Here is a 14,952-nt window from a genome sequence, read left to right as displayed (position 1 = left end):
ACTATTCCAGCCTCCGTCCCCTGAGCAGAACAGACAAGCCAATTTTGCCTTTAGAAAATCAACAGGTAGAGACATAACAAAGGTCATATATTATGAGGCTGCAGATGGAAATTCAGCCCCAGCAGTTACATCGACACAGTTATTACTGTTATTACAGCTAAACTTCCTCATCCCGCTGACATTATTAACCAAGACAAACGTGGCCCTGCAGCTTTATTTCATGGGGTAGATCACCTATTAAACCAAGAACAATATCATTGTCTTTTGCAGCACTTCCAAAATTGCTTCCTGCCTCTGAGAGGTGTCCTGGGCTTTTTTCCCCTTACCATCAAAATAGGCACCATCCATCTCGTACATGTTGCTGTATGGCCAGATCCTGTTTTGCATATCCCAGTATAGCCCTCCAATATTCATTCAGGTAAGAGACATGCAATTGTTGTGATCATTTGTGAAATCATCAACATGCTCTCTGGCAATCTCATTTAGGTAGTTACAGAGGGAATCAGCCCCTTCAAAAGCCCAAAATGTGTCAGAGTATTTTTTTTTTCCTCTAACCAAAAATGCATGTTTCTGGATCCATTAGTAAAACTCATCCCAGAATTTGGGAGTGCTGCTTCCAGCTAGAGGAAGAAACCAAGTCTCAGACAGTTTAGGGGATTTGACTAAAGTTACACAGCTGTAGGTGGCTGAGCAGGAACTAAAACTGAGGTAAGATATACTTTTCTTCATTTATTTTTTTAGGGAAAAGCACTACTTTTTGGAAAGAGATTTGCAAGTCATTATTTGCTATGTGAGTGAGAACTAAAATTCAAGCCACCTTCCTTTCGATTATGGATCAGGCTGATTTTTGCATGGAAATCTTCCTCATTAATTATACCTTTCTCATCTCAATTAATTTAGTGAGTAAATCTTTCCCACACTCCGTGTCCTGTGCCTTGGATTTGATAATGGTCCCTTCATGTCAAAGAGGGAAGAAATTCCCTCTAAGTACTGATGGTTCTGGAACTGGCAAATATTGACTATTTTTGAGGGAGTCCTATGTGACTATGTAATTATAAATAAAAATACAGACAGAAATAATGATGGCGATCACTCAATGGCATCCTCAGTTCTCTTGTGAACAGTAACCTCAAGAGGCAGAGTCCAGCAAGAAGCTTAGGACAATCTAATCCTTAAGAAAAGGGAAATCTCTTTTAGGGTGTGTGAAACTCCAAATGATCAAAGCCATCCAAGGAGGTTTGCCATATGGCTTGAGCTCTTGCACATCTTTCCTTAAATTTTTTTTCCCTGACAAAACAAACCAACATGTCGCTGTTGAACAACAACAAAATAGCAGGACTTGATGTTCCAAAGGCGTCAAGGTCGGGAGTCTGACCTGCACGGGCTTCTGTGGGCTGTCTCTCCCTTGGCCTGCACTCTCCCGGCCAAGCTGGCCGACGGCAGACAAGCATGATGAGGGGAGGCAGAGCCCTGTCGTCTCAGTGGTTCCTCTGGTCTGTGGGCAGCCAGACTGATCCAGGGCCAGACCTGGCTCCCCAGCTCTTTGCCTTTTGGCGACCAGCCACCTGGAGTCTGTTCAAATGAACAAGCTGCCTTTTCTTCCTACATATTGGTTTCTCCTCCATTTGAAAACAAAACTCTTCCCCATCTGCTTGCTTCTGGGATAGCCATAATTGCATGGAGGGTAATTGGCGGCAACTCAATCTGAGGAAAACCCTGTTGATTCGAAGCACAGACTCAATAAACGTTTGTGTTTCATCGTTTTTCTAAATGGAGCCTGTGTCCCAGCCAGCTTTGCTAACGCAGGAGTGGAAATTAATGGGAGGCATATGAGGAGGAGGGACACATCAAACGGTGCTCTACCATGACCCTCTTTCTTTCTAAGAATCCTCCACTGTCAGGAGATCCATTGATTTGTCTGGATCGTGTCTCCCCAATCCATAAAGCACTGAAATAAATGATGTCAGAGTGGTGCCCTAAAGACTGTGGGACTGCCAAGAATACAGCCATTTCCCTGACTCTGGATCTGTGAACTGTGGCCCTGGATCTGAGTACTGGACTGGTCAACTCCAATAAAAAAGAAGAAAATCATTGCCTCAATACCTGGCATTTGCTCTCTGAAATGGTTATTGTCTGCCATGAGAGAAGCAACTCAAGTTTGTACACAGTCTGAGCAGAGCACTCGTATAAGAGAATAAACTTATCATCCACACCCCTGGGTTCCAGTCCTGCCTTTGACACTCACAAGCTGTGTGACCTTCAGCATAGCCTTTAACATCTCACAACCTCCGTGTCTCATCTCTAACCTGGGAGTTAAGCATCATTTCTAACTCATTAGGTTGCATGAATGTGATCATTCATGTAAAGTTCACCTCAGTACCTGATGCGTAGAAAGTTCTGTAAAACATGGGTATTAATGCTAATTACAGTTGATGTCCATTCACTTTCCTGGGCATTTACGACCTACCCAGCACTTCTTCATGCTCTGGAAATATGTAGAAGCAGCATAGCAAAGATAGACATGGTTTTGGCAATCATGGATGTTAGATACTCATAAGGGAGACAGATGACACAGAAATGAGTTAGTAAGCAAGATCACATGGAATAGTAAGAATTGCTATGATGAAAATAAAATGAGGTAGATGGGGGTAGAGAGCGACGGGAGTGGGGACTACTACTTTAGGCAGGGTATTTGGGGAAGGCCTCTCCGAAGTGGAAATATCTGAGTTGCAACTTGATTGGTGTAGGAAAGACCTGGTGCAAAGGTTGGCCACAGGAATGGTCTTGACATGGTCAAGGGAAAGAAGAGGCCCACGGACGCTGGAAAATAGTGAACAAGGGATAAGAGAGACATGAGATGAATCAGGACTTGGTCAGACCTTGTATTTCAAGTAAGTATGTTTTCGTGCACAATGGAAGGGTCTGTGAGGAGCTAGTGCTATGTGATTTACGAGTTTAAATGTTCACTCTGGGGGCTTTGAAAGCAGTGTCATGGGCAAGAACAGGAGCAGACCAACATGAGGCCAGTGCTGTAGCCTAGTTGAGAGATGATGGGGACTTGGACTAGGGCGATAGCAGCAGAGATGGAGAGTGGTGGACAGGATTGAAGCCATGTTCTATTTGAGCAATGTCAGCCTGGCACGTGTTTACATGGATCTGATTAAGTTTAAGTTCTTTACTTCAGTCCCCAGTTCACCTGTCCAGCAGCATACACACAGGCAATAGTGAGGGCTAAAATGAGATATAGTCAAGGGACTTCTTTCACTACACCATGTAATCAGGACAGGGTAGCAGAAGGTGCCTTGGCTCTTAGTCAAAAGAATCTAGAATGAGCTGGACTCCCTCATTGACTAGCTCTATCACTTTGATCAAGCCACTCAATATCCAAACTCATTTACCTCATCTGTAAAATGCAGGGGCTCATATCAACCTCATAGAATTGTAGGGATGGTATCTGTAGAAACTATTCTGTGAACTTTAGTGTGGTATTGAAATATAAGAAAGTATTTCCAAACAGAGAGCCGGAACAGATGGTGTCTGCTTTTCTTGATGTTTAATGCCCAACCACAGGGCCAACTGGGCCACATCTTTTTTGAGTTTCTACATTAGTTTCCTGTGGCTGCTGTAACAAATTACCACAAACTGGGTGGTTTAAGACCACAGAAATTTATTCTCTCACAATTCCAGGGGCTGGAAGTCCAAAATCAAGGTGTTGGCAAGACCATTCTCTCTCTAAAGACCCTAGGGAAGAGGCCTTTCTTGCTTCTTCAACCTTCTGGTAGCCCCAGCTGTTCCTCAGTTTACAGCAGTGGTAGTCCAATCTTTGCCTCCAACTCCATGTGGCCTCCTTCTCTCTGTGTCAGTATGTCTCTGTCTGCACATGGCAGTCTCCTCTCGATGTTTCTGTGTTCTCTTTTCATGAGGACACCAAATCATATTAGATTAGGGTCCACCCTGATTGAGTATGACTTCATCTTAACTTGATTACATCTGCAGAGACCCTATTCCTAAAAAAGGGTGCCAGTATCAGGGATTAGGACTTCAACACACCTCCCCGAAGGACACACAAAAAAGGAAAAACTCAGATTTGGACTGTCCTAGTGTCTTCCTAAACAGGAAAGCAAAGATCAGTTTTGAGTTTGAGGAGATGTCTTGGCAAAAAAGGCTAAATCAAGAATCCAGGGATTAGAGCCACTGGTAGATGGGATAAAATGGGACCCATTTGATGTTAAAACTAAAAATCAAGCTGGAGCCATCTGGTGGCCCCAAAGAGGGTTGTCAGGTTGGAAGAAGGAAGGAAAAGAGGGACCCAGAGAATAAGCCATGGTAGTGAGAAGGAAAGGAAGAGTTAAGCTGGTACAACTAGGGACATTGGGGACAGTTGCCACATACGTTGCATTGGTCAGACAGAGTAGGTTACCCAAAAAGAAACAAAGAAAATTCAAGGAAAGCAGGTTTCAAGTTCTGCAGCTCAGTAATTGAGCACAGGTGGAAACCCTAAAGAAATCAGACTTCAAGCCACTCCGAACTGTTATGTGTGTTTCACAGTGGATCCATCTGGCAGATGGCCATGTTCCCAGGCGGACACGTTGGAGAATTTTTTTCTAAAAAAAAATTCTTCCTTTGTTGGTTTCCTTTTTGTTTTTGCTTTAATAAAACTTCCATTTAAATCTTTTGTGAATATACACTTACCTGCGCTAAACAGAGATAGTGAGAAATAATCCCAACTTATTAACACTTCTTTTCTTTCTTAGCTGGGGAGGGACTCTAATCTAGAATTAACGAGGAGCGTTAAAGAAATTTCAAATGGAGCTTTATGGGATGTCTTCTGAAAGAAATTAATTCAAGGAATGTCGAACTTTATGTAGAAAGGAAAGAAACAGAATATTCTCTTTCCACCAAGAAATCATAGTGGCTTTCAGGGATCAAAGCAGTAGGCAAATCATTATCCCAGTGCTAGTGAAATGAAATGTGGACTTTGAATCCATAAAGTGGAACTGAGGGTGTTTCCTTAACAGCATCAAGTGCTGCCCTGTGAGTTTCACTGTATCTAATTTCACCCAGGTATGTCATCTCAAACCATATTAGCATCAACGTTGTTATCAACCTCTGAGGGATATATCAATGTGTTCGTGTAGTATATGTCTCTGTGTTTATATATTTGCTTACCTGTCTCCCACACTAGACCAAAAACCCCCTAAGAGTAGAGGCGGACTTTCATCTCCATATCCCCAGGCCACTGTGTCATCAAAACCCAAAGAATGAATGCACCTCACATACAAATATCTCACCTTCTCGGAAATCTGTAAGAGGAAACTCCATGGGGATGATGACATCTGAACTGAGCTTGAAGGAAAAATAAAAAAGAACGTTCTAAGCAGAGAAAATGGAATGAGCAAATGCATGGAGGTGGCAAATAATTAAGTGAAAATTCAGAAATGGCATGTCTGAGGTTGAGACCAAAAAATTAGCTGGAGCCAAACAGTGGTCCCAAGCACATGATGCTGCCCTGACTTGCCAGACTTCAATATCAGTTGGGGTGCAAAATAGAAACAGAAGCCACCCTAGGTGTTTTAGTCGGGAAGGGATTTAACATAGGGAATTGAAAGCTAACAGGAATCATGGAGCTGCTGGATATGTGGGTTTAGGCTGGGCCCCCAGGAACATCTCTTTGGATCAATCTACCGTGAGCCACCATGAGAGTTACTGTAGCTGAGAACACTGGAGCTATGCCAGGGTCAGAAAGCTCCTACTGCCTCTGCAACTCCGCCATGATTGCCTCCAGGTGCTCAGGAAGCTGATGGTGGAACATGGCTGCAGAAATACCAACTTATCCATGCCCTTGTCCAAGAGGGGCAGGAAGACTGCACAAAGCCACTCGATCTAACTCCAATCCAGAGCCCTATCCACAAAGAACTCCAGGAAATGGGGTTTTAATGGAGTTTTCAGCTTTTTAACCCCTCTAACCAGAAGGAAGTTAGTGGTCTAAGGGATTTAAAGTACAGTATTACAGTGCGGATGATAAAAGGGATGGTTTGAGAAATTTCACCTGGTAGTCAAATGCGGGATGAGTGAAACAGAATCTGAAAACAGAGAAACTAATATGAACAAATGAAAAGACTTATTTTATAACATGAACTAAATATTAATCAGAGATTTTACTGATGACAAAAAAATCTTTTTTAAAAATATATCTTTCCCAGGGGCGCCTGGGTGGCGCAGTCGTTAAGCGTCCGACTTCAGCCAGGTCACGATCTCGCAGTTGGTGAGTTCGAGCCCCTCGTCAGGCTCTGGGCTGATGGCTCGGAGCCTGGAGCCTGTTTCCGATTCTGTGTCTCCCTCTCTCTCTCTGCCCCTCCCCCGTTCATGCTCTGTCTCTCTCTGTCCCAAAAATAAATAAAAAACGTTGAAAAAAAAATTAAAAAAAAAAAATATCTTTCCTGCTTTGGAGTGTGGTGTGTGGTGTGTGTGTGTGTGTGTGTGTGTGTGTGTGTGTGTGTGTGTGTTTTAAGAAAACTGCTTTATGACTGATAAGGGCATTTGTCAGTAGGGAACAATGAAATACTGATAAGGAAAAAGCGTCCCTCAGCTCAGAAGGACAGCCTACAGTTGTCATCTTACACTGTGGCTTGCGGAATCCTGGAGCCATCCACGGGATTTCTTGAATTCATTCGGCATTTCAAATATCAGCTGCAGTTTTAGGTCAAGCATTGGCATAAATTTCTATGGGGTTTGTTCAATATGGTGCCTCAGGTTTGGGTATTGGCGAACTGTCATTGTAATTGTGTGTCTAATTTGATGTGACTTCAGTATGTACCTTTCACTAAAACCTCCTGAACAGCTTTTAGAATCCCTGATTAGTTTAGGAAAAGAAAAAAAAATTCTCCCTTAATAGAAAGAAATAAAAATGGCTGCATTAGCAGTGAGGCTTTCAAGATTTGTGACAGTGAGTGAAGCAAGTCTCCATCACTTCACAGCTACATCCTAACTGAGCTCCTCCCCAGTATGCCTCTTAGGGGGGCAAGGATATGTGCATTCAACCTGCCCTGAATCTCAATGCTGCTCCTCCCCAGCTCTGTGGTCTTGGGCTAGTTATTTCACTGCTCCAAACCTCAGTTTCATCTTCTGTAAAATGGACGTGACAACGATTTTATAAGATGGTTGAGGGGATTAATAAGATATGTAATTCCTGGCACACAGAATTCGTTTCAATACGTGTTAGTGTGTACTTTCTCCTTTTTCCACTGGACCACGTGCTTAAAAAGCATACTGTGCATCTCTTTGTTCCTAGTACCTCTGTGTATACGTGGCACATAGTAGGTTCTCGATAACTGGTTTTGGATACTAATTAACGTTAGGATGGATGGATGGATTGCTCACTACAGCCATGCAGACCCCAAGCCATTGATGGTTGATTGTCGGGGCTGTACCTGTGCGTCTCTAATCCCGGGGGGTGAATTTATACTACAGGCACCGGCCCGTGCTAAAGTGGTAAAGCAACAGTCAGTTTCACTTCTGACTAGAACCAAACGGGACCCTCCCTCTTACTGCCACGGGAGACTTGACTAGCATTTGAGGCTCCAGGAGTAATTGTCCTTTCCAACGGGCTTATTTCACAGTCGATTATGCTGTGGCAGCCCCAGACATCCCATTTTAAACATGTATAGCATGTCCTTGAAGAACCCAATCATTTCAACAAGAAGCAGTCACTCAAAATAGTAAATATCGCTCCATCTTCAAAGCAACTTATCATATCAGCCAGCCCCTCCTGAGGCAAGATCTGCTATTGTCAAAAAATAAAATAAAAATAAAAAAATAAAATAAAAAAAAAATAAAAAAAATTTACACAGATTAAAAAAAAATAATAATAAAAAATAAAATAAAATAAAAATAAAAAAAAGACTAGGCTTGGAGGTGCCATCGGTCAATTACTAAGCCACAGTATCCACACTGCTGGACACCAACAAGGAGACGTCACCTGGTGTAAGGCTCAGACATAGCCTTGGATGGCTATGAACATCCAAACAAGTACTTGAAAACAAATAACTATAGGGCTCCAATTCTGCACAACTTGCAAGGATTTAGATGAGCAGACCCCATCGTCCTGGGGGGACTCCCATGGCTCGCTCTTCTCTCTCAGTGCCTCCCAGTGGTTATTTATCTTGGCTGCCTACGCCACCCCTGGTATCATTAATGACTGCAGAAAGAAATGCCAAGTCCTCTCAGCTGTTTCACCCCACTGTGGACAGCAGAGACAGGGTGGTTTGGATAACTCCTGGGAAGTAGGCTGCTAGAGAAGAGGTTTTTTTCCCCCTGAGAAGTGAAATTATATAAGCCTTTGATCTTACTTTTATTTTCCCTCTCTAAAGTGAATTTTATGCCTGTGGAAAGTGCCAGACAGGCAGGGCAGGAAAACGGAGGATTGTGCTTGCCAATGAGAAAGGTCAGAGAGAAGGAACAACCTTTCTCACAAAGGGCACTTTTGTCCTGCCTGATCTAGGGCATTGAGGAGAAAGCGGTCCAAGAATCAGATTCTGTCTTGTCTCTGCCGCAGTCTAATTTGAAAGCTTGGCCAACTTCCTTGCTCTGCCTCGGTTTTCCTTTCTGTTAAGTGGGCAGAATCGCTTGCGAACAAAAGTGTTTTCAGGTTTGAAATGCGTCTGCTTACCAGAGCACAAGCATGAGAGCCATTCAGTCAAAGACAACTCCATCAGCTTCTGGACAATGAGGAATGTACACGAGTGAAATCACTCCTCTCCATATGTTTATCAGTTTCCCGCTGTGTCCCAGACTGCGCCCACCTTCGTGCAGTGTAGACAGAGAAATGGAAATAGCATTCTGCCCTCAGTCAAAGATTGTCTAGGAGTTTTCCTGCTCTCTCTAAAAATGCAAGCACAGATCTACCCAGGGAAATGAAACTAAGCCAATGCATAATTGAGAAGGAAAAAAGTTAAACCAAAATGGACGTAGCATAACTTTAACAACTGTAAAGTAGTGTGAAAGTAGACGTTGCACCAAGGGACTCTCCCCCAGGGCTGGGAAAACTCAGGGAAAAGATTAGTGTCATTAAAACAGAACAAAGACTTGGAGAGGCGGAAACTTAGGCCTTTGAAGAGGGAGCACTGTTGGGTTAGAGCTGGTATCTCTGAGGGTCTGTGAAGGGGTTGATCCTGTAAGCGTTGGAAAAACTTCTTCATGCATTCAGCTGCTGGCTGGTGAAGTAGCCCCCTGGATGATACAGGAGCGGGAAGTTGAATAAAGCTAACGGGAAATAAACGGGAAGTAGCGGGTATCTTCTCCCCTCCAGCCTTGCTCATAGACTCCCTCAAAGTGCCCCCTCCATCTGGCAGGACTTAACGGGGAGCAGCATGGTGGTTGCCAAGCCCCAGTGTCAGCATCACAAAGAATGGAGTGGAGAGACAATTCCTTAATAATTGGCACAGGGAGATAACAAAGAAGAGAAAGAGATGGGTACCATCGGAGGTTGGTGCTATAAAGGTGCAGAACAGAGAATAATACTCTGGAGAAGGAGAATACTGGAATGAGAGAGGCAACCAGTAAAAAAGGGGGGAAAAAGTAAACCCTTGGAGTTCATAAGCAAAATTTGAAGGGGAAGTAAACATAATACACAATGGAAGATGAGGGTGAGGCAGTTGGGGCAGGGACAGGTGGTAGTGAGCCAGATAGATCTTCAAGGTTAAAACATCGGGGGCATGGACTTTGATTTCAACACAAAGTGCCATAACTTATTCAGCGTACAACCTTGGGTAACTCGTTCAAAGTCTTTTGAGTTTCATTGTCCACATCTGCAAAGTGGGGATACGAATGCTGTCTACGGGGAGCCTGGGTGGCTCGGTCAGTCACTTTTGGCTCAAGGGTCATGGGATTGAGACCTGGGTCAGGCTCTGCACTAGGCATGGAGCCTGCTTAAGACTCTCTCTCTCCCTCTGTCCCTCTCCCCGACTCATGCTATCTTTCTCTCTCTCTCTCTCTCAAAAAAGAAAAACTATTTAAAAAAAGAATGCTGTTTATGTTGAAAGTTTAAAGAATATATTTTTTAAGTTTCTTTAAATTTATTTTTAGAGAGAGAGAACAGAGAAGGGGCAGAGAGAGAGAGTGTGAGAGAGAGAATCCTAGGCAGGCTCCACACCATCAGCACAGAGCCCAACACAGGGTTCAAACCCACGAACTGTGAGATCATGACCTGAGCTGAAACTAAGACACCTATCCGACTGAGCCGCCCAGGTGCCCCTGTATTGAAAGTTAAATGTGAAGAGTCAATGAGATAATTCTGTGGAAGAGATTAGCATTGTGAGTGGCATAAACTAAGTACCACTTTTTAAATATATAGTTTTTCAAATCTATTTACACCCATTTTTGTCATCAATGATGCTATGAAAGAAATTTACTTGCTCCCCAGTATCTACTTTTTCTTTCACGTAATGGACTCCTCTTCCCTTCCCCCTTCCTGCTGGCTGGCAGACATGGTGAGGAGTCATCTTTGACTTTATGGATGAGAGTAACACCCCAGGAATGGCAGAGCAGCAAGATCAAAGGAGCCTATTGGCATGACAACATCACATAGTTATCATGACAGCTCAGACTTTGTGTAAGAGAAAAATAAACTTCCATTGTGTTGAAGTCACTGTATTTGGAACAAACTAGAATTTGACCCTGTCTTTACGGAGCTTGCATTCTAAAAGGAAAGTGTAGCTGTTATAAAATTATGTCAGATAGGATACTTTTGGTTTCAAGAAACAGAAAAAATAGAAACTAAGAGGCTTTGAAATAAAGGGGTTTTTTTTTTGTTTTTTGTTTTTTGTTTTTTGTTTTTTGGTTTTTTGGGTTGTTTTTTTTTTTTTTTTTTGGCCTCACATGAAAAGGACTCTGGATAGTTCCAGGATTCATTTGGTGGTTCAGCAATATCAGGGCTTCATTTCAGTTTCTCTGTGATGCCCTTGGCCCTATCCTCATGATCTAAAAAAGGCTGCCATAGCACCAACATCATAGTCTCACACAAATAATATGTAAAGTAATAAAAATGGAGAAAGATATGTTTCTTCTTCCTCTTTCTCTTCCCTCAGGGTGGAAATTTTTGACAAATATCCTTATCAGGTTTGGTCTCAGGTCCCATTGGTCAGGAGGGGAACACAGGCCAATCCCCTAACAGCAAGGAGGCCAAGCAATCAAGGAAGTGGCATTTATTTTTAACCTCTGTAGGCTTGGGAAGGTGGGCTCTGCAAAAAATGAAAAAGGAGTCTGGCAATGCTGTTAGGCCTCAATCTTTGCAGGAACCCTCTTCCACTTTCTGTAATTTTCATGTGGGCAAGTCAGTGGTGAAATTCTTCTTTAAATGTGCTTATTTATACTCTGCCTGCTTGTTGAGTTGTCCTCTTGTATTTCAGAGGAAGTAGGTTAGGGTTAATTACTTTTTTGAAAAAGTAGTTGTAACTGCTATTTAATTCAATTCTACCATGTGTCAGGCTCTCCGCTGAGTGCTTGGTACACGTTATATCATTTAATAAAGCATGCTTTCTGAAAATTGCCGGTCATCTGCTTGTTACCTTCCAAAGCACTGCATGTTAGTATGAATAAAAATAAAGCTTGGTGATAGAAGGCACTGTGAATCAATTTTCAATATGTTCAAGAATCAACATTACAGAAAGCAGACATCTTATTATCTTGGGCAAACTACATAAAGTGTTGGCTTAGCTTTTAACTATGGCTTGAAATCGATTCTGATAATGGTGACAGAAAGCACAACGAAAAACTAAAATATATCTGGCATTTTCCTGTCAAATAAACTGACCACTCCCTGGGAAATGAGACATTGGTCAAGAATTTAGATCAATTTACCAGTACCATTCTGAGACTTGATGAAAAGTCTCAGTACTCTTCTAATTTGCTTAAATATCTGCTGCAGACATTGTGAACTCTGCCAGTTATTTGCAACTCATAAGTTACTATACATTCTACTTTGGTTTGTGGGCTTGCCTTTAAATCTGTTGAGTTCAGGGAATTAATGTTTGGAGACTTTATTAAAACAGTCACCATCACATCCCATCACCCAAAAGCAAATGGTCAGGTCGCAGAAGTGTAGAAGCTACTATGGCTGCAATGAGAAAGTTGTTGGAAAGATTGTCCAATAAGACTAGATAAATCCCTCATCATGCAGCATGGCCCAAGGGTGGTATCAGGTCTGTGGCTTAGCCAATTGGGCAAGGTCTCATGTCCTGGCTACGTCTACACTTCTAGATGCATAGGCTCGGCACAAACATAGCCTAGAATCATTTACTCTCATTCTTGGGTGGTCATGATAATAACATAAGGAACATGTTAAAAATATAGATTCCAATGTCTCATCCTAAAATGTGTATCCAGTAGATCCGGGTTAAAGTAAATGATTCTGTATTTTCAACACATGTCCCATGTGATTCTGATGCAGGTAGACCAGATCACAGACAATAATTTGACAAACACTGATCTAGATGCTGTTCGGTTGGTATTTACTTTCCCAACTTTAAGTTACAAAATTTAGTCTTTTTAAGGAACTATGAAGTTGGCCTAAAAAAAGTATTCTTTAAACTGAGATCACATAAGCCAAGTAATGCAATGGTTACACACCAGAAAAATCAATGCAACCTTACCATGTTGATTGGTTCGTGGTCTGCACACACACACACACACACACACACACACTCACACACTCACACACTCACACACTCACACCAGCCCAGTGACTCAACAGAGGTAGAGCTGTTAGAGCATTTCATCTCAGTCACTTAGTAGACGAATTATCAAGTATATCAGGGACATAGTGTAAAGAAAATGTTAATGGGTAGCTCATTTGGTTAAGTGTCTGACCTTGATTTCAGCTCAGGTCATGATCTCACAGTTTGTGAGATTGGGCCCTGCATCAGGCTCTGTACTGACAGCATGGAACCTGCTTGGGATTCTCTTTCCCTCTCTCTCTGCCCCTCCTCTGATGGCACTCTCTCTCACTCTCTCTCATTAAAAATAAATAAATAAAACTTAAAAAACAAGAAAATGTTAAACAGTTGAAGGCACCCATGAACTTCTGTAATCAAGTCACCTAATAGTTTTATGCCCACTAGTATAACAAAGAAACCTTTGTTATAGGTACCCTTTTCCAGGATAAGCCCTATATTAATATCTGTGAATATGGGCAAATGTTTGGTGGCCATGCACTTCCAAATTCTCAGATCTTACCCTGACAAATATCCTTACTTCCCCATAAGATTTCCAACAGAGATACATGCAAAATACATAAGCAGGATTTTTAGCATAAAAGAACCACTAAATTACTAGCAGCATGAAATCTTCCTATTACTTCACTATGTTAAGTGGCAGAATTAAAGCAAGTTTTCCTCTGATGGAGACCTAGGAGGGGCCTTAAATTCCCTCCCATTTACTGCAAATCTATATTTTGAGACAACTATACATAGTCAGATATGTGGCGGGATGGGGAGACAAGCAGGGAGAGAACACAGAAGGGAGCATTCAGAAAAGAGAAAATGAATGAGTAAATATGGTGTGTGGACCCTGACCTAGTTACCTACCTGTCATATGCTAGGAGATACTAAAAATTAAGAAACCTTGGTTCTCAAGAATGAAGGGCCCTGCCTGGATCTGCTTATTATAGGAAGGGAAATCACAAGAGATAAGGAAAGATGCTGTTCCACCTATAAGGATGGTAAGCTTACCTGTAACAACAGTATGGCTCTAAGAAGTGCTTTGGTCTGTCATCCTATTAGTATGCTTCCTTGGTGTCAGGTACAAAAGGGATGGGGTAATGGCAGTGGAAGAGAAATCCAAGTCTGCTGTGGCTATGATTTATCTGATAATTGGATTTCACATTGAAATGGCATGGTCACCCATAGCCTTTCAGACTCCTCTGTTAAGAACCCTGTCATTTCCACCTCCTATTTGGTGCTTTTTTAGGCTTTGAGGAGGCTGTGTTGGAATGCCTGAGCCACCGTCGCCTAGGCAACGATTTGGTTACTTCCCTTGGTCTCAGTGCTTCGGAGTTGGGGTTGTGGTGGCATTTCAGATCGTGGGAGCCTCGGCTCCCAAGTTGTCCCATGATCCCAAGCAGCACCAGGAAAGTAAGCAATGAGATGTTCAGTCTGAATCTGAAACCCTTTGTATATGGCAGCCTTGCCTTTGTTGTTGCTGAGCTTGGAACTTTCCTTGCGGACCTAACCAAAATGTAACTTCAAGTACAAGATGAAAGTATTGATGCCCATTTAATGGGGTAAAATTCTGAGGAATCTTTCATGCTTTGTTCTCAATCTGTAAAGAAGAAGGTGTTTTGGCTCTGTATTCTGAAATAGCTCCTGTTTTACTAAGACCGGCATCATATAGCACCATTAAAACTGGCACTTACTGGAGCTTGAAGAGATTATTTGTAGAATATTTAGAATATGAAACTCCTCTAATTAATATGATCGGTGGGGTGGTGTCAGGAGTGATATTTTCCACCATATCCAATCCACTGACGTACTAAAGGGTGAGATTTAGCTTTAAGCTTGTGTATTTTGCACAAAAATAAATTGATATTGGATTAAAGACCTAAATGTGAGACCTGAAACCATAAAAATCTTAGAAGAGACCACAGAGAGTAACTTCTCTGACATCACCTTCTTTCTAGAAATGTCTCCTGACGCAAGGGAAACAGAAGCAATAATAAACAATTGGGACTAACTCAAAATAAAAAGCTTCTGCACAGCAAAGGAAAATAATCATAACTATTCAAGGCAACTTACTCAATGAAAGAAGATATTTGCAAATGGCATATCCAATAAAGGATTAGTATCCAAAATCTATAAACAACTTATAAAACTCAACACCCCAAAAATGAATAATCCCATTAAAAAATGGACAGTAGACATGAATAGACATTTCTCCAAAGAAGACATATAGATAGCTAAC

At 42.1% G+C, this 14,952-nt stretch overlaps 1 pseudogene; it reads left to right on the top strand.

Moving 5' to 3' along the window:
• Positions 1-13,984: 13,984 nt before the first annotated feature.
• On the top strand, positions 13,985-14,527 carry LOC125922324 (brain mitochondrial carrier protein 1-like; annotated as a pseudogene).
• The last annotated feature ends 425 nt before the right edge of the window (positions 14,528-14,952 follow it).

This window comes from Panthera uncia, chromosome B1, assembly GCF_023721935.1.
Source record: "Panthera uncia isolate 11264 chromosome B1, Puncia_PCG_1.0, whole genome shotgun sequence".
NCBI lineage: Eukaryota > Metazoa > Chordata > Mammalia > Carnivora > Felidae > Panthera > Panthera uncia.
The sequence above is the reverse complement of the archived record's forward strand: the minus strand, read 5'-3'. Positions and strand labels throughout refer to the sequence as shown.